This window comes from Chiloscyllium plagiosum, unplaced genomic scaffold, assembly GCF_037043375.1.
Source record: "Chiloscyllium plagiosum isolate Xiang-an unplaced genomic scaffold, Cpla_swu_hap1 HiC_scaffold_22, whole genome shotgun sequence".
NCBI lineage: Eukaryota > Metazoa > Chordata > Chondrichthyes > Orectolobiformes > Hemiscylliidae > Chiloscyllium > Chiloscyllium plagiosum.
The window spans coordinates 9,183,311-9,210,420 of NW_028270160.1; the positions used below are offsets into that span (position 1 = coordinate 9,183,311).

Here is a 27,110-nt window from a genome sequence, read left to right on the forward strand (position 1 = left end):
AAGTATGTTGCGCGTACGTACATCCTTATCTCACTGCTGAAGATACAAGCAGTTTTTAATGATTATGTTTAATCAACCCTCCTAGTTCAACTGGATAGGTGTAAAAATCAGCCACAAATAAACACTTAAATAAAAGCAAAGTCCTGTGAATGTTGGTAATCCAAAATAAAAACAGAGAATGCTGGAGAAACTCAGTAGGTTCGGCAGCATTTGTGGAGAGAGAAACAAAATGTGGTGGAGGGAGTGGATTTTGTGCCAACCAAGTGGGCTGCTTTGCCCTGGATTGTGTCAAGCCTTTTGAGTGTTGTTGGAGCTGCACCCATCCAGGCAATTGGGGGTACCGCATCAGACATGTATCTCGTAGATGCTGGACAGGCCTTGAGGAGTCAAGAGGTGAGTTACTTGCTGTAGGATTCCTAGCCTTTGACTTGCTGTTGTGGCCACTGTATTTACATGGCTAGTCCAGTTCAGTTTCTAGTCAATGGCAAACCCCCAGGATGTTGACAGTGGGGGATTCAGTGATGGTGATACCATTGAATGAGAAGGGACAATGGTCAGATTCTCTCTTGTTGGAAACAAAAACAGAAACTGCTAGAAAAACTCAGAAGATCTGGCAGCATCTGTGGAGAAATCAAAGTTAATGTTTCAGTTCCAGTGACCTTCTTCAAATGGAATGGTGCTGACTATTATGCAATCAGTGGCAAACGTCCCTAGTTTTGACCTTATGATGGAGGGAAGGTCATTGATGAAGCAGCTGAAGGTGGTTAGACCTAGGACACTACCTTGAGGAACTCCTGCAGAAATGTCCTGGAGCTGAGATGACTGAGCTCCAACTACCATGACTAGCTTCCTATGCATCAGGTATGACTTCAACCACCAGAGAGTTTCCCCTTAATACCCATTGATTCCAGTTTTGCCGGGTCTCCTTGATGCCACACTTGGCTGAATGCAGCTTTGATTCAAGGTTAGAGTGGTGTTGGAAAAGCACAGCAGGTGAGGCAGCATCTGAGGAACAGGAAAATCGATGTTTCAGGCAAAAGCCCTTCATCAGGAAAGAGCCCCACCTGAATGCAGCTTTGATACCAAGGGCTATTAATCTCCCCTCCCCTCTGGAATTCAGCTCTTTTGTCCATGTTTGAACCAAGGCTGTAATGAGGTCAGGAGCTGAGTGGCCCTGGAGGAACCTAAACTGGGCATCACTTTAGCTTGATAGCACTGTCAATGACACCTTCCATCACATTCCCAATGGTAGACTGACAGGGCGGTAACTGGTTGAACAGATTATCTTGCTTTTTATATACAGGACATACCTCGTCAATTTCCACATTGTCGGATGGATGCCTATTTTGTAGCTATACTGGAGCAGCTTGGCTGGGGGAGCGGCTAGGTCTGGAGTACACATTTTCAGCTGAAATGTTGTCAGGGTCCATAGCATTTGCAGTATCCAGTGTCGCAAGCCATTTCTTGATATGTGGAGTGAATAGAATTAGCTGAAGACTGGCCTGTGTGATGCTGGGGACGTCTGGAGGAGACTAAAATGGATCATCCAGTTAGCACTTCTGACTGAAGATTTGTTGCCAATACTTTCACCTTGTCTTTTGCACTGATGTGTTGAGCAAGCCCAATATTGAGGAAGGATCAGCTTGGGGAGCCTCATCTTCCAGTGAGTTGTTTAACTATCCACCATCATTCACGACTGGAGGTGTGGCAGGACTGCAGAGCTTAGATCTGTTCTGTTGGTTGTGGAATCACTTAGCTCTGTCTACCACTTGCTGCTTATGCAGTTTGGCAAGTCTCGTAGCTTTACCAGCCTCAACTCAGTGACATTTTTAGGCATGTGTGGTGTTGCATCCGGCTTGCCCTGCTATACTCTTCCGTGAACATAGCACAGCCATTTCTCTGAATGTTGTAAGTAAATTAAAATTAGATTTTTATAACAATGCTACATGACAATTTCTCCTGATGCCAGATACAAATGAATGGATTTTATTGAATTCAATTTCAACCCTTGCCATTAAACATGCAATTAAAGAGTTTTTAAGTAGCAATTTCTGTGTTTTGGAGCAGCACAAATGATTATAGCCATTCTAATAACCGTACTAATGTGATATAAGTACCTCCTCAGGATCACAGCATCAACTAACAAAGAATTTCCTGTATCATTATAATTATTTTAAATATTAGTCTTAAACTTGGCATGGAATATTGATCATTATTTCACTGAATGACAGACTATTGCAAGTCAGAGGAGATGATCCAATCCATCACATCTGCACTGGCGCTCCCTTTGAGTATTTCACTTCAGACCACTCTTCAGCTTTTCCCCAATAAAGTTGCCACACTGCTCCTTTTTGAAGAACAATCTAAAGGCCTCCTGAATACATCAAGTGAACTTTCCATCGCCTCACTATCAGGTCGCCCATTCCCGACTCACTGCATCGCGTTTTAGTTTCTTCTGCCAACTCTTGAGTCCTCTGTTCTTCAACTTTTGATGAATGGAACCTTTGACCTCGCTGAACGGTCCAGACCCCTTACAATTTTAAGTACCTCTATCAGTTCTCCTGTCAACCTTCTCTCTTCCAAGAAGGACTGCTCCAATCTATTTTTTGGAACTTCTAGGCTGCTGGGTAATGCCATCTCAGTCTCCTCCACAGGATCACTGATATTAGTCTTCAGCTAATTCAATTCACTGCATATGATATCAAGAAATGGCTGAAGGCACTTTTGCCAAGGTTTCAACATGGTTTCTTTTTAAGTGGCATGTTTCAAATTAAAGTGGGGAATTAAATCCCTCTTTGTGACCAGATATCATAGACATGTAGACAGATGAGCTTATACGCTCATGAGGCAGAAATATCTTTGCACAAGGATTGGGGGCAATCATGGAGTCACTATCCTATTTCAGCCTTTCTATCAACACTCACTTCTTTCCTTGTTTGAATGTGGTCTGTCTGACACAAATTCACTTGAATGAAGGAGCTGCTCACCACTGAATGGGGAAGATTTGCAAGGGAGAGACTAGTCAGTTGGGTGAAAAGGAAGTAACTAAAAGAAAGGGGAACCTCGTACTCATAATTACAATGTTGTTCTTTACTGTAAGATTCAGGACAGCTAATCACAGGTAACCCTTAATCACAGAGAACGCAGAAAATAAAGTTCTGCTGCAATAATGGAGAGAATGAGACAGCGTCAAGTTTCCGTCAGGGAGCATTCGTCAGAATTATATAAGCTGTAGTTGGTCTCACTGCTGGAGTAATCAAAGGCAAGTATTAGTCATCATATTACTTTCTTAGTCATCAGGATAGGCTTGAAGTTAAATTAAATCAGTGAACTTCAGTGTCAAAATCCAGCAATTCCCCAGGCATATTGCTGTGGGATCATTCTCACCACAAAGACCTCAAGGAGAAAGGAAAATGGGTCATTATGATGTAATAAATTTAGGATTTCATAGCATTGAATCTGTACCAAGGTATTTTTGGCAAAAACAGAAGACAAACATCCAATTATTCGTCTCTTTCTGTTCAATAGTTAAGGAATATTTATGGTCTATGCAATAGGCGCATATCTTGCAGTCATCTGTATAAAAATCCAAAATGGAAATTTTGTGCAGGCTATTGATGCAAGCAATAGCTCTGTGATCAAATGAAAATACAATGTCCTTTTTAATGTAAACGTTCCTAGTAATTTATTATCAGACGGAGCTGATCCAAATGTAGACACAGGTGACTTTTTAACTTTCTAAACATTAGACCACTGCTGGATTCATAGAACCATACAATGTGGAAACAGGCCCTTCGGCCCAACAAGTTCACACTAATCCTTCAAAGAGTAACCAGACAAATTCCCCTACCCTATTTTTACCCCTGACTAATGCACCTAACCTACACATCCTTGAACACTATAGGCAATTTGTCATGGCCAATTCACCCTAACCTGCATACCTTTGGATTGTGGGAGGGAACTCATTCAGACACAGAGAGAATATACAAACTCCACACAGACAACCACCCACGGCTGGAATCAAACCTGGGTCCCTGGCACTGTAAGACAACAGTGCTAGCCACTGAGCCACCATGCCACCCATGTCGTGCTATGATAATCCGAGCAATCAGTTTACTCAAACAATGAAGCCCAGCGATTGTTTCATTCATTAACAGTAAAACTGAACTTAATAAATCCAATTTACCCAAGGAACGTCCCCTCACTTCTATAATCCAATGACACTGAGCTGTGTTAAAAACACACTCAGTGTCCCAGCCTCATGTTCTGAGCTTCTCTTGGGGAAATTAAGAATAAGACCTGCTACTAGCAACAGTTTGGACACTACTGTGTCCTTTAGTACACCAAACTTGAGTCAGGACTTGTTTGATGGCTGTCTTGACCCTGGTCAGAAGGTCATGATTTAAACTCTATGGAAGGTGCTAACTATGAAGAGAGGTTGAGTAGATTTGGGTTATTTTCATTAGAAAGACGGAGGTTGAGGGGGGACCTGATTGAGGTCTACAAGATTTTGAGAGGTATAGACAGGGTGGATAGCAAGAAGCTTTTCCTCAGAGTGGGGAACTCAATTACTAGGGATCACGAGCTCAAGGTGAGAGGGGAAAAGTTTAGGGGAGATATATGGGGAAAATTCTTTATGCAGAGGGTGGTGGGAGTCTGGAATGTGTTCCAGCAGAGATAGTAGGGGCGGGAACGATAGCATCGTTTAGGATGTATCTAGACAGATACATGAATGGGCAGGGAGCAAAGGAATACAGATCCTTAGAAAATAGGCAGCAGATTTAGATAGAGGATCTGGATTGGCGCAGGCTTACAGTGCTCAGGGGCGTATTCCTGTGCTGGAATTTCTTTGTTCTTTGTTCTAAAACCTTCTCCAAAACTCTAAACCCATAAAATTCTTCCATTTTCCCCTTGTCCTTCTAGGTCATGGGTTTGGAAGGTGCCATCAAAGGAACTTTGGTCAGTTGCTGCAGTGTATGTTACAGATGGGACACAGTGCTATCAATCACAGTGTATTGGTGGTGAAGGGAGTGAATAGTGAGGGTGGTGGATGGGGCAGGAAAATCAAATGGGCTGATTTGTGTTGAGTTCCTTGAGTGTGCATGGAACTACAGGAGGTGGGAGAGATACTAAACAAATATTGCACTGTGGAGAAAGACATGGAGGTGAGAAAACTCAGGGAAATCATTACTGATGTCTTGAAAACAGTCCACATTACAGAAGAGGAGGTGCTGGAGGTCTTTGAAAACATACAGGTAGATAAATCTCCAGCACTTGATCAAGTGTGTCCCAGAACATTGTGGGAAGCTAGGGAAGAAATTATGGGGCCTCTAGCAGAGATATTTGTATCATCTACAGCCATGGCTGGAGGATTGGACTGTGGCCAATATTGTGCCTTTATTTAAGAAAAGTTGTAAGGAGCCTGGGAACTATAGACCGGTGAGTCCAACATCGGTTGTGGGTAAGTTGTTGGAGGGCATTCTGAGAGGTAAGATTTACATGCATTTGGAGAGGCAGGTACTGATAAGGAATAGTCAGCATGGCTTTGTGCAAGGGAAGTTGTGTCTTACAACCTTGAGTTTTTTGAGGACATAGCCAAAAAGACAGATTAGGGCAGACAATTCTCCATGGACTTTAGTAAAGCCTTTGACAAGGTTCCGCATGGTAGGCCGATTAATAAAGTTAGATCACATGGGATTCAGGGAGAGCTTGCCAATTGGATACAAAAGTTGGCTTGATGGCAGGAGATAGAGGGTGGTAGTAAAGAGTTGTTTTTCGGATCAGTGTGGCCAGCAGTGTTTTGCAGGGATCATGCAGGATCCATTGTTGTTTGTCATTCATATAAACAATTTGGATGAGAAATTAGGAAACATGGATTGTAAGTGGCAGATGACACCAGAATTGGTGGTATAGTCGACAGTGAAGGTTATCTAAGATTCCAAGGGGATTTTGATCAATTGGGCCAATGGGCTAAGGAATAAAAGGTGGAATTTAAGTTGGATAAATGCAAGGTATTTTGGTGAAATGGCAGGACTTATAAAGGTAATGGTAGGGCCCTGCATAGCGTTGTCAAACAGAGAGACCTAGGGTTTCAGCGACATTGTTGAATCGCAGGTAGACAGGATGGTTAAGAAGGCATTTAGCATGCTTGCCTTCATTGCTCAGACTACTAACTATAGGAGTTGGGATGGCACGTTGAGGTTGTACAGGATGTTGGTGAGGCCAATTTTGGAGAACTGTATATGTACTGGTCACCCTGCTATAGAAGGGTTATTAAACTGGAGAGGGTGTGGAAAAGATTTAACTGGATGATGCCGAGAATGGAGGAGTTTAGTTATAAAGAGAGGTTGGATTGGCTGGGACTTTTTTCACTGGAATGAACGAGGTTGAGGGGTGACATTACACAGTTCATAAAATCATGAGGGGTGTAGATAAGGTGATTATTGCAAAGATCTTTTCCCAAGTGGTGGGGAGATCAAAATTAGGGTGTATATTTTTAAGGAGAGAGGAGAAAGATTTTAAAAAGTCCTGAGGGGTAACTTTGCCACACAGAGGGTGGTTCAAATGTGAAATGAACTGCTAGAGGAAGCAGAGATGCAGGTACAGTTACAACGTTTAATAGACATTTGGAGAGGTACATGAGTAGAAAGAATTTAAAGGGATATGGACCAAGCACAGGCAAATGGGACTAGAATAGTTTGGGAAACTTGGTCAGGATGGACGAGTTGGACCGAAGGGTCTGTTTCCATGCTGTATGACTCTACGCTGTCAGATCTGCATGCATATGGACAAGATTTCCAGACAGAAAGATGGAAAAAACCTTTTAAAAACTGCAGGGAATGAATGGTGGAGACCTTGGAAATTGGCACGTGTGTTTTTTGCATCAGTATCTGCTTTTGTTCCTCACTTGGAAAATAACACTGAGGCTTTCAGAAGGGAAAATTCATTCCCAGTATAAAATATTGCAAACACTTAGGAGCAGAGAGCTTGGACACTCCATCAGAGAGAAAGATAAGTCTGATCAAGGTTGATATGACGACGAAGGGATAGATGATGTTGGCAATTTCATTCAGCACAACAGGCTCAGGAGGACCGGGACTGGGGAGAGAGTCACAGTCCTGTGTAATGGAAGGGATAACAATGATTGGAGGTGCTCCTTTATCTTGAGAATGCTGCACCCCTGTTGAAGAGTTGACAAATCGCAAGGTGGTTGTTAAATTCCCAACAGTTCAGCATATTTCTGCCTGACATGCAGAACATGCTGAACAGAATGTAGGAACTGGATGGAATTATCAGGACTACAGTAAGTTCTCAGACTATTTTTGATCATTGAAAGGCATCCATCCCTATGTCTCTTTTTCTTTTCCTCACTCTTCCAGTTTTGTTTCCATTTCAGATGCCGAGTCCTCAAACTTTTGAAAGTTAAGGATGCTTCTCCATTTTCAACACCACTTTCTGTTTTGGACCATCAAAACATTAACTGGAGCCAGCATCTTCCACAAGTGGTTTATTCAGCCAGTTGACTAATGATTGACTTAGTATGACCAGGACCAGTTGAGACACAACTTTAAGTGACTAATTAAGGTCACTGTGACTGGATAGGAAATAACATTGTCTTGCCAACTCACCCAAAATTAAAATTAAAGAACAATTTTCCTCTGGATGCAGGCGTATTCCTCAAATCGGAGAAAGTGAGGACTGTAGATGCTGAGTTCAGAGTCGAGATTGTGGTGCTGGAAATGCACAGTAGGTCAGGCAGACAGCACCCGAGGAGCAGGAGAATCGACATTTAGGGCTTAAACCCTTCATCAGGAAATGAAGAGCTTATGTCTGAAACGTTGACTCTCCTGCTCCTCGGATGCTGACTGACCTATTGTGCTTTTCTAACACCACACTCTTGACCCATATTCCTCAAATCGGTTTTAATGAGGGTCTGTATCGGCTCAGCATTTTCATAACTAACTTCTTAATTGTGAAAAACACTCCTGAAACCATGGTTTTCCGTTATTTGGGAACATTTAAGAAATAAATAAACTATTTATTCATCTATGAGATGTGGGCCCTACTGGTGGGGCCAGTATTTGTTGCCTAGAGGACAGTCCAGAATCAACAACATTGTTGTGGGTCTGGTGTCACATGGGCAGACCAGTCAATGATGGCAGATTTCCATCCTTAAAGGTCATTAGTGAACCCAATGGGGTTTTTTACACAATTAATAGTGGTTACATGGTCACCACCAGGTTAGCTTTTTATTGGATTCAAATCTCACCACTTGCTATGATGGCACTTGAACCTTTGTCCCCAGAATATTTGAAACAAAAACAGAAGTTGCTGGAGAATCTCAGCAGGTCTGAGAGCATCCATGGAGAGAAAGCAGAGTTAACGTTTTGAGTTTGATGACCCTTCTTCCAACTCCCAGAATATTTACCTGAGCTTTGTGAATTGCTACTCTAGTAACAATGTCATCACATCACCTCCTTAACCAAGGCATTTCCCAACAACAATACTACCATAAAATCTCTTACAAATTGATTGACTAAATATTCAAATAATGACTCAGTCATGTCCACTGACTGATTTCAAGATGTGTCACCAAAGTGTTGCCAACTGAGTAAAACTTGGTCACAGGGGAGGAGCCTTCCAAAGGAGATGAGGAGTCAGAGACATTCATAGAATCTCTACAGTGTGGAAGCAGGCCATTCAGCCCATCCAGTCCATGCCAACCCTCCGAAAAGCATCGCACCCAGTCCCACCAATGCTACATCCCTGCATTTCCCATGGCTAACGCACCTGACCTACACATCCCTATACACTTGGGGCAATTCACCTAACCTGTACATCTTTGGACTGTGGGAGGAAACTGGAGCATCCAGAGGAAACCCATAGAGGTACGGGGAGAATGTGTAAACTCCACACAGACAGTTGCCCGAGGCCGGAATCAAACCTGGGTCCCTGGCGCTGTGAGACAGCAGTGCTCACCTCTGAGCCACTGCACCACCCCAAATGTACAAAGGAAATTGCAGCATTCACAGCCTCAGCAGCTAAAGACAGAGTCACCAATATTAGAGTGATGAGAACCAGGAGCACGTTGGCAAAGGCAACTTCATTCAGCATAACAGGTTCAGGAGGATCAGGACGAGGGAGAGAGTCACAATCTTGTGTAACGGAAGAGATAACTCTCTGACAGGAGGTGTCCATAAAGACCACCCACTCTGATAATGTCACATGGACTTGTGGGCACAACAGTTTAGCATCTTGGAAGACTGAACCGTAATATTGAGATCCTCCTCAGATTTACTTCACCAACACTAATCATCTCAATGTAACCTGTCACCAGTTGCTAACAATGTATTAACTATACCTTGTTAACTCCAAGAGACTCTCCAAATTGGATCAGGAAGTGGTTTTGCCCCACACTAGACCAAGCAGGCTGTGTAACTCCCTACAATTGCAGGGGATGGAGACAGTTACCTTTATCATCATTTAGGGTATGCGATGGCCTAGTTATATTATCGCTGACTGTTAATCCAGAGACCCAGGGAATGTTCTGGAGACAATAAATATCTGGTATTAAGAATCTAATGATGAGCATGAATCCATTGTCGATAGTTGGAAAAACCCATCTGGTTCACTAATGTCCTTTAGGGAAGGAAACTGCCATCCTTACCTGGTCTGGTCTACATGTGACTCCAGACCCACAGCAAAGTGGTTGACTCTTAACTGCATTCTGGGCAAATAGAGATGGGTAATAAATGCTGGCCTCGCCAGTGATGCCCTCATCCTGATAAAGAATAAAGAGCTTGGAAAGGGTGAATGGAGGAGATTACATTAGGCTCTGCCCAATCTGATGACATCACACAGTCTTGTGAGGAGAGTCCAGGGAGGTAGCTGTAGACCCTGAGGGCTGAGACATAACAGCTCTGGCTCCTGTTTGTCTCAGCAGTAATGCCTAAGTAGCCAATGAAGATGATGCAATATTGGCTGAGTGATAGGAATTTGAAAGTAACCATGAATGGATGTATTTTCAAGCTGAAGGTTCAGACCAACCTCAAAACCATAAAACTATCTAAGGCTTCTAAATAAAGTGTTCCCGTCAACATTACAATGCAAAATTATCTTTATTCAGATCACTCCACAGCGCTGTGATTGGTGATGACTCACTTCAGTCAAACTTACAAAATAAGCACAAACTTTCCATTCAGGTAAAAAAAACAATTCCAGACACTGTTACTCACGGTCTGTCTCCTATTTAATTTGGAGCACAGCAATGTTGAAAAGGCCAACATGCTAACCCATTACTGAACACACTGTTGTGTGGTGTTTACTTAACTTCAAGGGGTCAGTTAGCTTAGTTGGTTGGATGACTAGTTTGCACAAGGGTCTGGAAGAGATGACTCTGATAGGGGGTGTCCATAAAGACCACCCACTCTGATAATGTCACATGGACTTGTGGGCACAACAGCTTAGCATCTTGGAGGACAGAACCGTAACATTGAGATCCTCCTCAGAGTTACTTCAACAACACTAATCATCTCAATGTAACCTGTCACCAGTTGCTAACGATCCAGGGTTCAAATCCTGCAATGTCTGAGGTTACCATGAAGGACTCTTGTTCTAAATCTCTCCTCTCACCTGAGGCACAGTGACCCTCAGATTAAATCACCACCAGTCATCTCTCGCTCTGTCTGATGAGAGAGCAGCTATATGGTTTTGTAAAACCATGGTGACTAAATGTAAAAGATGATCTCCAAAAACACATAAACGCAACTATAATCAGTTACTTACTCTTGCAACCCATTTACTTACAAACACTCTAAATCCCTAATGAAATTTCCCTGTCAGGTTGTTATGCTAAATTTTCTTTGAATTTAAAATTACTATGGAGAAAAAGGGCATTTGTACAGTAATGAGAGGAAGGTCCAGTTGAGTATGTTCTCTCAAGGTTTTGTGCATGTGGCAGCACTTACAAATCCCCTCAATGGAAAAACACTTGGTCTTGAAACATTTGTAGGTACGGGTAATAGAGGCAGCCAAACGTTGTAGTGATTGGTGTATACAGTTTACCAAAGAATACAAATAACCAGTTTGTTAATGTGTAGTTCGGTCATAATCCTGTAATGAGGGTACCGGTGTCAATTTTAATTCCCCTTGCCCTGTGATAATGGGGCGTGAGAAGGATTAATTTGAGGCTGAGTTCACCCATTGATCTATGTGTTCACTCTGAAACATTCCCATCAATAATTCACATCACGCCATGGCAGGCAAAGACATGGTATCAATTAAAAAGTCGAGAGTGTGGTCCTGGAAAAACACAGCAGGTCAGGCAGCATCCAAGAAGCAGGAGAATCGACATTTCAAGCATAAGCCTTTCATCACTATTTCTGATGAAGGGCTTAAGCCTGAAACGGATGCTGCCTGACCTGCTGTGCTTTTCCAGCACCCCACTCTTCAACTCTAATCTCCAGCATCTGCAGTCCTCACTTTCTCCTATATAATTAAAAAATGGCAGCTGAGGATAGCATCAGTGCTGCACTAATGTAATCTCAGTGAGGATGACACCAAGAGTCAACAGGGGAATATAGACAGGTTAAACAAGTGGGCAAAAACCCAACAGATGGAATATAATGTGAAAAAATATGAAGCTACATACTTTGGCAGGAAGAAGAGAAGCTGGCTATTATTTAACTGGAGAAAGACTGCAGAAAGCTACAAAACAGAGGGATTTGGAAATACTTGTCCATGAATTATGAAATGCTAGTGTCCAAGCTCAACAGATAATAGGAATAGCAAATGGAATTTAGCCTTCTTTGAAAGGGAATGGAGTATAACAATATGGAGGTCTTCCAAAAACTATACCAACCACGAGTCAAAATACAGATGGAATACTGTGAACAGTTTTGGGGCCTTTATCTCAGGAAGATATTGGAGGCATTGGAGATAGTCCAGAGAAAGTTCACTACCCTGATCCCAGGTATGGAGGGATTGTCTTATGAGGAGAGGTTCAGTAGATTGGGTTTGTACTATTCGGAGTTTTGAAGAATGAGAGGCAACCTTACTAAAGCATACAAAACTCTTCGGGGACTGACAGAGTAGATGGGGAAAGTTGTTTAGGGAGAGTCTAGGACCAGAGGGTATCATCTCAGAGGAAAGGGTTGCACATTTAAGACTGAGATGAGGGGGAGTTTCTTCTCTTGGAAGAGAGTGAATCTGCAGAATCCTTTACCACAGAGGGCTGTCGAGGCTCGGTCATTAAGGCTGAGAGAGATTTTTAATCAGTGAGGGAATCAGGGGTTATGGAGAAAAGGTAGGAAAGTGGAGTTGAGGATTATCAGATCAGCCCCATGATCTCACTTCATGTTGGAGCAGACTCGATTGGCCGAATGGCCCATTGCTGCTTCTATGTCTTATGCTCTTAATACGATGGAACACAACAGCCAGCCAGGAGAGGCCAAAGAAACAATTTGCAGGATCCAATATGTCTAGATAATGGTGCTGATTTTCCATGGTGAGGTGATTAGAATTGTTTGAACTCAGCATTGGGTAAAAACTGTTTGCACTATCAGCCTTGACTTTTCTGTCTTCTATATATACAATTCTTGCTTTGACATGGAGGGGTGGGGTTGTCTTGTTCTGATGGAATCACCCCCCACATCCTCATGCACCCCCTTCCCCACTCCGCTGAAAAGAGGTTGCCTGGACCAGCTGCCTTAATGGAGTGGGCACCTCATCCATCTCCTTCACATTCTTATCCATGGAGCAGCTTCCCGTTGAGAGGAGTGCATCAGAGAACCTTCCTGGCACAACTCCCCTGCCCCATTCTCCCAGACGTTCTCCCTCAAAGCCATCACCACAGAAGGAATTCTGACCAGAGGTGGCGAATTCACTCTCCTGGAGCAGAGGGAAACCAGAAAACCCAATTCACCAAACGATTCATCTAGAACAGGGCTTCTCAAACTCAGGGTGGAGACCCCCACAAGTGATCAGAGTCAAGAGCTTATGCCCGAAATGTCGATTCTCCTGCTCTTCAGATGCTGTCTGACCTGCTGTGCTTTTCCAAGAGCCAAACTTTCTGACTCTGATCTCCAGCATCTGCAGTCCTCACTTTCTCCTCCCCCGCAAGCAATTCTAACTATCCTAGAATCTTGATAGTGTGGAAGTAGGCCATTCAGCCCATCAAGCACACACCCACCCTCTGACGAGCATCTCATTCAGACCTATCCCAACCCTGTAACCCTGCATTTTCCATGGTTAACCCATCTAGCCAGCACATCCCTGGACAGTATGCACAATTTAGCCTGGCCAATCCATCTAACCTCGACATCTTTTGACTGTGGGAGGAAGCCAGAGCAATCCCCACACAGACACGGGGAGAATGTGCAAACTCCACTCAGACAGTCACCTGAGGCTGCAATCGAACCCGCGTTCCTGGCATTGTGAGGCAGCAGTGTTAACTGCTGAGCCACCATGCCACACCCATAGACAAGCACTGTTGCAACAACAGCTTCTATGGAGCTCTGACAGAGTTTGTATAGCTGTATTCCCACTCCCAAAGACCTTCGCTCTCACAATTCACACTGTGACAATTTTCAAGTCCCCAAACAGGGGGCCGAGGTGGGGTGGGGGAGGGTCACAGGGAGGAAACATATTGAGGAGCACTGAGTAAAAACAAATATTCCGAATTCCACTTGTGTGTGTTGCTAGGGTCAGCTCCATACCGGGGGGAGGAGATGGGGATGCTCAACATAATTAAATCCCTCCTGACTGATCAAACCCAAACTAACTCTATTTTCTTTCTTGGGGCAAGAGCTAAACCATTTTGTCGTGGTCTGATTTCAGATCTCCAATTTGAACACATTACACTCAATTACACTATCAGATCTGACCTTTCCCATCTGGAAGTGTTTTAGATTATATTGAAAATAATTTACCAACTAATTATTTTGCTAATGTGCCCAGCAAAATTAGAACTGAAGCTTTTTCTTCCCGCGAACAGCGTGATTTGGGATACATTAACATTTCTCTTCAGTTTGGTTCTAAGTCTCAAATGATAGAGCGAGTTTTTTTCTGGCCCTGAAAGAATTTAACTCTTTAGATGTTTCTCTGTATGTAATTCTCTAAGTAAATGGGGCCACTTCCACAGTGAACAGATTATTCCAATCTCACTGGAGACTGATTGATCTAAAAGAAGCTCTTCTCTCAATTTTGACTTTTGGGTATGATTTTGGTGGACGTTGCTCCTTTAGTATTTTATTTTTCCATCAACATTATCCCCTTGCTCTCTCTTCATTATGGTCTCTCACTTTGTCCAGTGGTTACCCAGAAGGAGAAGCCAGTAAAGTAATAGAAATGTTGGAAATTAATAAATGAATCATTTTGATCTCCCAGTCTGAAGTACACAGGATGAGCCACTGTGTGTCTCAGTCTCTAGTTTTACTGCTTGGCCCTTCTAGACAAGCACTTACTTTGGGTTAGGAGAGGGGTAACACCTCTTTACTGTATTTTCTGAGGTCCTTCTTCAGTAAGAACTTCCCTCAGTCACAGGATTGTCGGATTGCCAGTTTCTATCCCACCCACAATGAATGGAGTGTCAATTTCCCAGGAGTGACGATCACCAACAAGCTGTCCTGGACCTGCCAACTTGATGCAATGGTCAAGAAGGCACAACAATGCTCTTCTTCCTCAGGGGCTCAGGAAATTCAGCCTGTCCATAAGGACCCTCACCGACGTTTACAGATGCACCATGGAAAGCATTCTATCCAGGTGCATAACCACCAGAAAAGGTAACTGCTCTGCCCAGGACCGTAAGGGTCTACAGAAAATTGTGGACACAGCCCAGACCATCACGTAAGCCAACTTCCCACCCACTGACTCCATCTACACTTGTTGCTGCTAACATCATCATCTCCCCCCCACCCCCTCCCCCGCCGGTTATAATCTCTTCTAACCTTCTCCATCGGGCAGAAGGTACAAAACTTTGATTACAGATTACAGATTACATTACAGTGTGGAAACAGGCCCTTCCGCCCAACAAGTCCACACCGATCCGCCGAAGCGAACCCACCCATACCCCTACATTTACCCCTTACCGAACACTACGGGCAATTTTAGTATGGCCAATTCACCTGACCCTGCACATCTTTGGACTGTGGGAGGAAACCGGAGCACCCGGAGGAAACCCACGCAGACACGGGGAGAACGTGCAAACTCCACACAGTCAGTCGCCTGAGGCGGGAATTGAACCCGGGTCTCTGGCACTGTGAGGCAGCAGTGCTAACCACTGTGCCATCGTGCCGCCCACAAATGTGGTATTTGAACACACATACCACCAGCTTCTTCAAGAACAACTTATTCCCCGCTGAATGGACCTCTCACATTTTAAATCTAATGGTGAACTTGCATTTTGTACACCTCCTGTGCAGCCATAATTTTGCAGTCACCGAATGATCTATCTGACCTGTCTGTACCACATGCAAAACAAAACTGTTCACTGTACTGAGGTACATATGACAACAATAAATCAAAGCAAATCAAATTTTTATCCTAATCAGGATAAATGGATGGTCATTCGCTATCTCACCCAAAATGGGATCGTCATTCCCAATACTGACAGACAAGGGATTGCATTCCTTACCCTACCCAGGATGGATAGATTGCCAATGCTGATCCTGATAAGCTGTTTTTAGAGAAGGAACTATAAACAATAGGAAATTTGCCTACCCTAATCACCACTCACATTCTCAGATATCTACCATAGCACTGAAAGAACTGAAATGAACCAGAGCATACTGTTACTACAGAAACCTATGTACAGTATGCCATGGGAGAGGAATTCCATCACTTAGGGAAGTGAATTTCACTCAGTCACAGACGTTGAGGTTTAGAATTAAGTAAAAAGACTACAAACATGATTCAGGAATAAAACGGATATAGCAGATTTAAATAGATTTCTTCTTATTTTTGTGGCTTTATGGACTTCAGTGAGAAAACAAAATGGTTTTTAAAAACAGCTATTTACCAGGATGGCTGCACAATTTCACAGTAAAGAAGTTGAGAATGTTGTGCACTCTGTTTTTTGGAGTTGTGGGAACCTGCAATGTGCAGAATATCAGGAGTTGAGCTGTTTACGGGTGAAGCTAATTGGTTCTTATTGAAGTGAGCAGATTGGAACTGAAAGCAAGTTGCAGAGACGCACAGTGGGAAAGATAGAAATGTGTGCAGTTGTTCTCCCCAGCAAAAGCTGCCTGTTCTCTGCAGTAAAAAGACTCTGCTTTAACTTTCCTGCAGCAGTTGCTATGAACTGTGGCTTTACAACTGATAAATCAGAGAGATTTTCTTAATCAATCACTCAGTACTTCCTACAAACCACTTCCAGACACAGGCAACTTCATACAAAGGGCTTATGTGTCTGAAAAACAACTATACCAGCATCAGAATTGGGAAGCAAAGACCACGAGACTGACTTTACAGTTTTTTTCTATCAATAATCTATTTTTCCTAAACAAAAAACTCAAGAACCACTGGAAATCTGAAACAACAGCAGAAATTGCTGGAGAAACTGAGCAGGTCTGGCAGCACCTGTGAAGAGAAAGCAGAGCTAATGCTTCAGGTCCAGTGACCCTACTTCAGAACGGATTGTAGCTTGGAAAAAGTTGGTATATTTGATGAAGAAGGGAGGGGGAGGACTAAATGATTGGTGGTGATGGAACCCAGAGAGAGAGAGAAAAAAAAACAACAGTTGGACAGACAAAGGACTGTGTAAAGTTCAGCCTGGGAGAATCAATAGTTGCCGATGGGGACCATTAGTAATTAACAATGGGTTGATTGTGGTCGCAGCCCATGTGATGACAAGGCCTGGCGTGTGAGGGTTGGGGGAAGGACATGGGAGAAGGCGCTCAGGTCCTAAAATTATCCAAGTCAATTTTGAGTCCATAAAGCTACGAAGCCCCCAAATGGAAAATGAGGTGTTGCTCTTCCAGCTTGTCGCTGAGCATCACTGGAGCACTGCAGCAAGCCCAAGACAGACACATTGGCTGGGAAACAAGGGGAAGTGGTAGGCAACTGGTAGCTCAGGGTCTTTGTAGCGGGCAGAACATGGATGTTCCACAGAGTGGTCACCCAGACAGGGTTTCATCTCCCCAGTGTGGAGGAGCCCACAATTAGACCTCAGCCGTGATGGGAGTAGCGTACTCAAAACACAGCTACATTTTGCCACTAAATATTACACAAAAGAAGTTAAGGCAGGACAATCACTTCCTATTTTATAGACCGTTATCTGTGACAACCTTCTTACCATCATAAAGCAGCATGATTTCTGTTTTTTAGTCAGCTATGGTGTGTGTGAAATACACCAATGAAATCGAAAAATAATGAGTAGAATCCCTATGGTGCGGAAAGAGGCCATTGATTCCATACCACCATCTGAAGAGCATCCCATCATATCCGTACAACCCTGCATTTCCCATGGCTAGCTCACCTAGCCTGCACGTCCCTGAGCACTACGGGACAATTTCCCATGGCCAATCCACCTAACCTGCACAGCTTTGGACTGTGGGAGGAAACTGGATCATCCAGAGGAAACTCACGCAAACATGGGGAGAATGTGCAAACTCCCACATGATGTGGAGGTGCTGGTGTTGGACTGGGGTGGACAATGTCAGAACTCACAAGACACCAGACTGTAGTCCAATAGGTTCATTTGCAATCATGCATAGCTGTTTTCAAACCAGCTGGACTATAACCTGGTGCCGTGTGACTTCTGACCTCTACACAGACGGGCCACCCGAGGCTGGAGCACTCACTAAATGATTGCAAACTACATTTAAAAGGATTAAATTAGATTAGGTTATGCAGGAAAGGACGGATGAAATTGCTCGATTGTGAATATCAGAATAATGAACCTTAACCTGAACAAGGAGAAAGTGAGGACTGCAGATGCTGAAGTTTAGAATTAAAAAGTGTGGAAAAGCACAGCAGGTCAGGCAGCATCCAAGGAGCAGGAGAGTCGACACTTTGAGCATAAGCCCTTCATCAAATTCATTTCCTGAAGAAGGGCTTATGCTTGAAACGTCGACTCTCCTGCTCCTCGGATGCTACCTGACCTGTTGTTCTTCCAGCACCACACTTTTCAACTGTAAGCTGATCAAGAATAACGACTGAAATTTTCAAAGAAAGGGAAATAAAATGGGGACCGAGAGTATGCCCTCACTTTGTTCTATGTGACTCTGGTGGTATTGATAGGATAGAACAGTGGAGGGAAATCTTTGCAACGTGAGAGGGCTCCCTCAGACTGACTCGACTCCCAGTACCTCTGTCGAGCTGGAATGATAATTCCTCTGTTAGGAGCTCATGACCTATTATTAAACTGCGACTTTGCTCTAGCACTGTACTACGTTATCCCGGGCTTAGGCAATCTGTTAATGCGATCTTTGTGAGTCAACACTACCTCATAATAATAATCTAGGTCTAAATGTGCCTCAGTCTTTTATGATACATTGGTAATTAATATTTATACAGTCATAGTCAGAGAGGTGTACAACATGGAAACAGACCCTTTGGTTTGACTCATCCATCCGACCAGATATCCTAAATTCATCTAGTCCCATTTCCCAGCATTGGTCCATATCCCTTTAAACCCTTCCTATACATGTACACAGCCAGATGCCTTTTAAATGTTACAGCTGTACCAGCCTCCACTACTTCCTCTGGCAGCTCATTCCATACACGTACCACCCTCTGCGTGAAAAATTGATCCCTCGGGTCACTTTTAAATCTGTCCCCTCTCCCCCAAACCTATGCCCTTTAGTTCTCGACTCTCCCACCCCAGGAAAAAGACTTTGTCTATTTATCCTATCCATGCCCCTTGTGATTTTATAAATCTTTATAAGGTTACCCCTCAGCTTCCGACACTCCAGGGAAAACAGCCCCAACCTGTTCAGCCTCTCCCTATAGCTCAAACCCTCCAACCCTGACAATATCCTTGTAAATCGTTTTTGAACCCTTTCAAGTTTCAGCTCATCTTTTATCGCAATCTCAATCTAGTGGAGTCTCTGTTTGCTCTCAGACTTCCTTTCCTACTGTGATCCTTAAAATTTAGACAAAACTTTGACCCCAAATTGTTTCAACCCTGATGGTGTCCTACCCTACGGACCTTTGACAGTCACCTACGTACTGCTAATTTGAAAGCAGAGCTTACCTCAATTTTGTTTCAACATTAAAAGTCATAATGAAAAGGATATGTGAGTGGGCTGGGGGAGGAGGGGAAGCAGATTTGTTTGAATGGGTGTGTGTCTAGGAGGGTAGACCTCACATTGGTTACTTGTTTGCATTTCCTGTGTGGCTTCAACACGACTTCTCATAACACAGCCACATACAATGACTCGAGACTTTCCAGCAGACCCAATCTGATACAGGCAAACCTCCTCCATTGAGGAGAAAATGGATTAATTGCAGATTTACTGTGGCTTCTCTAATCTCATTACAGCTTCCTCAGGATGCCATTGCAAAGCAATATTCCTTCCAGAACATAGACTTTGCTATATAATTAAGTCTTTAAAATACTTTAAATTGGGGTTGTGGGCCCACATATCAAAATTTTGTTCCACATAATGAATAGTTTAAGCTTGTGGTATGTCAGGAGTGAGGTAGAGTGGGCGCGAGCTCACTGCATCTGTGATCAAGCCTGCTCCTTCCAGAAAGAGTCGTTTCAGCCCTCCTTCAGAATTCCCATAATGTTTAGTAGCAAATAACAAGTCAAGTTTCCAGGAATTCCATGAGGAGTCTCCCAGCTATGAGAGAGGAATTGATTGAAAATTCTAAAATTTGCATCAAATAACTGTAAGTGTGTGAGTTTATTTGCGTGTATGTGTGTGTGTGCATACATCTGTGCATGCAGATAGAGTCACAGAGCTGTACAGCATGGAAACACACCCTTCAGTCCAACTCGTCCATGTTGACCAGATGTCCTAAACTAATTGTTTATAGAATCCCTACAGTCTGGAAACAGGCCCTTTGGCCCAACAAGTCCACACTGATCCTCTGAAGAATATCCCACCCAGATGCATTCCCCTAACTAATGCACCTAACGTACAGATCCCTGGACACTATGGGCAATTTGGCACAGCCAATTCACCTGACCTGCACACCTGATTGTGGGAGGAAACCAGAGCAAACCCATGCACACAGTTGCCCAAGGCTGGAATCGAACCAGGTCCCTGGCACTGTGAGGCAGCGGTGCTAACCACTGGGCCACTGTGCCACCCCCATTTGCCAGCACTTGGCCCATATTCCTCTAAATGCTTCTTATTCATATACCCATCCAGATGTCTTTTAAATACTATAATTGTACCAACTCCATCACTTCCTCTGGCAGCTCATTCCATACACCCATCACCCTCGGTGTGCAAAAGTTGCCCCTTAGGTCGCTTTTAAATCTTTCCTCCACACCCTAAACCTATGCCCTCTAGTTCGGGACTCCCCCACCAAACCCAGGAAAACACCTTGTCTATTTATCCTATCGATGTGCCTCATGATTTTATAAACCTCTATCAGGTCACCCCTCAGCCTCCGATGCTCCAGGGAAAATAGCGCCAGTCTATTCACCCTCTTCCTATAGCTCAAATCCTCCAGCCCTGGCAACATCTTTGTAAATGTTTGTGTGTGTGTGTGCACTTTGTGTGCTCTGTGTGTGTGCGCTCTGTGCATGTGCGTGCTCTGCATGTGTGTGTGCGCGCACTGTGTGTGTGTGCGTGTGTGCGCACTCTGTGTGTGTCTTGCTAATGGAACCGTTTTGGGGAAACGTCCCTTTGGGAAGTAAAAGGAATCTAAAATGGGAGCTAACCAATCAACCTCCTTTAGCCTCAGGACCCTTAGTTAGATTATATTCCCCACAGTATGGAAACAGGTCATTTAGCCCAACAACTCCACACTGACCCTCCAGAGAGTAGCCCACCCAGACCCACTCCCTTACCCTATATTTACCCCTGACTAATGCACCTAACTCTATGAGCAATTTAGCATAGCCAATTTACCTGACCTGCACATCTTTGGATTGTGGGAGGAAACCAGAACACCTGGAGGAAACTCATGCAGACACAGGGAGAATGTGCAAACTCCACACAGGGACAGTCGCTCAAGGCTGAAATTGAACCCAGGTCCCTGGTACTGTGAGGCAGCAGTGACGTATTCCATTGCCATCAGTGGGAGCCTCATTGCAACTGGACATTTGTGCTCCATTAAAATTAAGCTCAGCAGTGATTCATTGAGCTTTTCCTCATTATACTTGTGTTTATGTATCACCTTCTGCTTTCTCCTAATTGGTTACCCAACTCTTTGTTTGTGAAGGGACATTCATTAAATCAAAGAAGGCATTATTTAATGCAGAAAGAACTGTGTATGTCAGAGGAACCTACCAATTACATAACCACTACTGAGTATCCTTGTGTGTTTGCATGTCTGACTCTGTATGGGTGAGGCAGAGGGACAAAATTACACTCATTTACTAGATATTGTCTGTATTTGTATCTTCTAAATGTAATACCACATAATGTCCTTGATTATATTTTTGAAGAGCACAGATACAATCATTGGTTTTCAGCTGGATATACACTCAAAGGTGTTTACCTGAGGATCCTGTTGGATTGATCTTACAGTGAAAAGATAACCCTTACACTTGTGGCTGTGTCTCCAAGACAATACACTTGTCTTGCCCCTTAATCACATTTCTCTTCAGCTGCTGTCCCCTCTTTCCCTTATGGCATTGTGTAGTGCTTCCATTTAAAAGTGGGAATCATATCGTCCGACATTTGCAGAGGTAGATGATCAATTCTTGTGTAAATACCCACGTATACAGTGTTTAGGTTTGTGCAAAAGTCTCATATTTATTGGTGGGAATTGTGTTCTTAAATGTTTAACACACCATCCCCTTATTCACTGATGAGTGTGTTTGGTTCTGTCACTATTTATTCCATGTCTTCCAGTCAATCCTAATGATAGCACAGGGTTTGAAATAAACTCTCCTCCTCTATGACCTTGAGAGTCGGCTGAGAGAGCTTTCTTTGCTTCCATCTAGGTTGAATTCCAGTGTTCAATCCAGATGTGAGAGGACCATGTTCTAAATCACAACAGCCAATACAATGGATCTGAGGCAGGGTCCGCAGAATCAGCAGGTTACATAACTTTTTAAAATTAATTACAGGAAGACTCTCACCAGTATTTTATTTTTATGTATGTGGCTTAGCAATATTGGTTTTCAGACACACAACTTTAGAAATTATCTTGTATATTAATCTCAGTCGATAGCTATACCGAAGCACGCAGAGAGTAACGAGGGGCTAGAAGCACAGGCTGGTGGCTGCCTCTCAGATTCCGTGTCTTTCAGGAGCAGTATACAGAGACAAAGCCAAGCCCACATGTGCTGTTCTGGCAACAACCTCTGCCAGCTGGAGTGACATGAAGATAATGTTTCAGATTGCAGCTCTGTGATACCGTTTTACATTCCAAATCATAAACTAGCACCTCTTTCATCTTCCTGATAGCTCCCACGGGAAAAATTGTAAGACGTCCCTGAGCTCTATGAAGCCACTATTGCAAGCGTTGCACAACAGAACGAACGCACACACACACACATACAGGGCACAGAGCACACAGACACACACACACAAAGCACAAAGAGACACACAGACACACACATTCACAGCACACACACAGAGAGACACACACACACACATACACACAGAGCACACAGACAGGCACACACTTTCTCACGCACACACACCCACACACAATACACAGACACACACACAGAGCAGAGAGCACACAGACATACACACACAAAGCACAAAGACACACACAGACACACGCATTCGCAGCACACACACATATACACACAGAGCACACAGACAGGCACACACTTTCTCACACACACACACATACATACTCTCACACATACACATATCTTCTCAAAACTCGCTATAACATACACATATGCACACTCTATATTTCACACACACGTTACACACACAGAGACACAATCTCTCACACACACAGATGCACACACAGGTACACACATTCACATATAGATGCACACATGCACACATATGCACAAAGACTCACAAGCACACAGACACACACATGCACACATATGCACACAATTGAGAGTGTGGTGCTGGAAAAGCACAGCAGGTCAAGCAGCATCCGAGGAGCAGGAGAGTCGACGTTTCGGGCATAAGCCCTTCATCAGGAAAGTGTACATACGTACACACTCATACACACACAGACACACACAAATAGAGAGACACACAGACACACATGCAGTCTCTCACTAGACACAGAGACACAGGCACACATCTACACACATACACATGCACAGACACACATATGCACACACTCACAGACACAAACAGAGATGCACATACATGTACAAATACACTTATATGCACACACACATACATGTACCACACACACATGCACATGAGAATGTGCACACAAACATATACCCCCCCACACACAAATGTATACACACACATTCTCTTTACATTCAAAATGACTTCCCCTTTGCTTTATGAATCTTAAAGACTAGAGGGAGGCAGTTCAGCCCATCTTTTGCTGGCTCTTTGGAGGAGAAACCTGGTTATGTCCAGTCCCATGGGTGTTTCATCCTGATAGCTCTCAGGGGAAAAATAGTAAGACCATAACCCTGTAACTGTTCAGCACAACAAAGAACAGTGCAGCATAGGAATAGGCCCTTTGGCCCACCAGGCCTGCACTGATACATGATGCCTTTCTAAATGATAAAGCTCCTGTCCCCACGTGGTCTGTGTCCTACTATTCCCTGCCTACCCATATATCTGTCAAGATGCCTCTTAAAATATGTTATCCATTTTGAGAGAGTGGATGTTGGTTTGGGAAAGGGAAAGGGTAGGATGGAGTTTTCATAAAGCAATGTTAAATATAAAGATGCCCTTTTATTTTGTATCTTTGTTGATCAGCAAACGGGCTGATATCTATTGAAACAAAGACATTCCTCTGATTTGAAGATTCTGTAGGATTACAACTGCAAGTGCACTCAGAGCTTTGCAAGAAAAGCTATTCCAAGTTAAATAATGTGATTCCTAGAACGTCTCTATTAAAGGTACAGAACTATAGTGATGTATTTTAATCTAGAGTTTATATTCAAACACATGCAGCTCAACATGTGATGTAAAGAGCAATTTTTGGGGGGATTTTTCAAAAGTTAATTGCAGACTCAAAATTTGAGACAGATCAAAGATTTCAGCAAACTGCACTTTTGAATATATAATGGGAAAACTGCAAGATTATAGATCTATCGCAAGAGGGGAGAAATGTTAATTGATGAAATATGAACCTTTAAAAAAAATGAAGAGAATCAATAATGTGATACAGCAGCACTCTGAAGGACAGGAAAACCAAAGAGGGCAAGGGGTCAAATTTCTCTTTTAGTAAAAACAGGGATGAATGAGACCATTTGCTTAAAGTTCCCTACTCTGGTAGGTGGTTCTTTTTATAGAGGAACTCCCTTCTGTCTTTTTCTCTATCTCGCTCTGTCCATCTCAGGTCATAAACTGAAGAAGTCAAAGATGAAGAAATGACCTTTTCGTCTACAGAGAGCTATAAAGTCCAGCTCTTTATATGCTAAATATTGACTCAATTTGAAAATCGGGAGAAAGTCAGCAAGGTTTGTGCGAGAAAGAGAATTAAGGCGTGGGGGACACAAATTGAAACTTATAATTGTCTCTCTCCTACAGGCAGTTCTTCCATAACGCATGGTTGTGTTCTTCTGCAGTCCCGCGTTATAGAAAAATTCATGCTTTACAAACAGCGAAATGTAATCACGTTACAAAAACACGTTCTAAAAGACTGTTAGAAACAATATCCCCAATTCGTTGATCACGTAGCAGTGAACTCACATTAACGAAATGCATGTTACAACAGAACAACCTGTTGACTTAAGAAACATTCCCACATGGGCTTGGGAATTGAATAATGATGTGTGAGGCAGAAGCCAGGCTGGATGGACTCAATGGCCTCTTCTTGTTCTGAGATGCCTGTTAGGGAATAAAAAGCGTGTGCTTTTCTGTGCGAAATGGATAACTCTGCCAAGACACCCTATTAAATTTCCAGGTGAAATTTTATGAGCCAATAAACATGAAAGAGTTGTACCACAGGGACTGACTTCTAAAGACATGACGGGTTATAAAATGAAGATGCCAATAAAATAAGCTCCAAACTACTTATGGAGATTCAATTAGCTCACAATTGACTCTTTGACAGCAGCAACGAAAAATGCTTAATTTTAAAATTGGATTCTTTTCCACGTTCACTACATTCCAAAGGAAAGAAAGCCCAGAAGTTTAACATCACCATGGCAACAATATGTAAATATATGGATCGGGTTTATAGGATTCAGGTCTGTGTGGACTCTCCCTGAAACGTGAGGTTGTACGTTCAAAGGACTGAGCACAAAGGCCCAGGCTACTCCATGGGTAATGTAGCGAGGAAGTCAGATTTGCCAGGTTGTGTTGAAATGTTAAAATGAGGGCCCATTTGCTCCCCTGGGACATCATTAAACATTGTTTTTTTAAAAAAACCATTCACAGGGTGAGGGCGTTGCTGGCAATGCCAGCAATTATCACCCATCCTTAATTGCCCAGAGGGCAGTAGAGAGTTAACCACATTGCTGTGGGTCTGGAGTCACATGTAGGTCAGATCAGGTAAGGATATTAATGATACCAGATGGGGCTTTCCTCCAACAATAGATTCATGGTCATCCTCAGAGCCTTAATTCTAAAATTTTATTGAATTTAAATTCCACCATTTTCTGTGGCAGGATTTGAATCCAGATCCCCGAAATGTTATCTGGATTATCAATCAAGCGATAATACCACTAGGCCATCACCTCTCTGCCTTTATTCCTGATGAAGGGCTTTTGCCCGAAACGTCGATTTTGCCTGTCCTCGGATGCTGCCTGAATTGCTGTGCTCTTCCAGCACCACTGATCCAGAATCTGGTTTCCAGCATCTGCAGTCATTGTTTTTACCTCATCACCTCCCCATTGGCACAGTATCAGAGAGGAACATTATAGTTCTTCCCAATGCTTGGCCAATATTTAACCCTCAAGCAACACCACAAAAGACTATTTTGATGTGACCTTAATACAGTTTGTGTGTAAATTGCCTGCCTTACTTACAACAACAACACTTCATCGGCTCAAAGGCTTTTTGGGACATCCCAAGGTCATGCCAGGTGCTATATAAAGGTTGCTCTTCCTTTCTTACTTGGTGCTATATTTGCATTTGTCTTGCTGGCCTGCCTTTGCTTGGAGACAATTGGATTATTTGAACAATGAACCCTTCTGCCTTGTGAAAGATGCTGAAGGATTTGCAGGTAAGTTTATTCTATGTGGAAGAACGTGAAGGATTTTAATTCCCATTCTCTCCTCCTCCACACCGGCACTATGCGGAAAATATAACTCTGAATATCATTTGAGGATGGGGCATTTCATCCCAGAACTTTACAATTACTCAGAACAATTGCACCTCTATTTGATATTTGACTGTTGGTTTTTCACCTAGAATTTGGTAATTATGGAATAAGGGAGGAATTGAAAGAATTCCACTCAATTTCCAATACTCTTGGAGAGTTTTGGGGACTAAAGGAACTCATACTGGGCTAGAATCTCCTTTAAGCTGCAATGGATAAGAGAGAGGTGGCATAATGGTAATGTCACTTGAGTAGTAATCCAGAGACCTGGGCCTTTAGGGGATGTGAGTTCAAATCTCACTCTAACAGATGGTAAAACTTGTATTCAGTTAAAAGGGCAGTACAGTGGCTCAGCAGTTAGCACTGCTGCCTCACAGTGCCAGGGATCCAAGTTTGATTCCACCCTCAGGTGACTGCCTGTGAGGTGTTTGCATATTCTCCCTTTATTTGTGTGGGTTCCCACTGGTTGCTCCCACAGTCCTAAGATGTGTTGGTGAGGTGGAAAGGCTATGCTAAATTGCCCACCATGACCAGGGATGTGTCAGCTTGGTGGATTAGCCGTGGGAAATACAGGATTACGGGGTTGGGGGGGATGCTCTATGGAGGGTTGGTAT

At 43.3% G+C, this 27,110-nt stretch overlaps 1 protein-coding gene across 2 annotated transcripts in view; it reads right to left on the minus strand.

Annotated features, from left to right (window-relative positions):
• Positions 1 to 27,110, minus strand: part of hpse2 (heparanase 2) — a 305,905-nt gene that overhangs the window by 59,061 nt on the left and 219,734 nt on the right. The window lies entirely within an intron of this gene.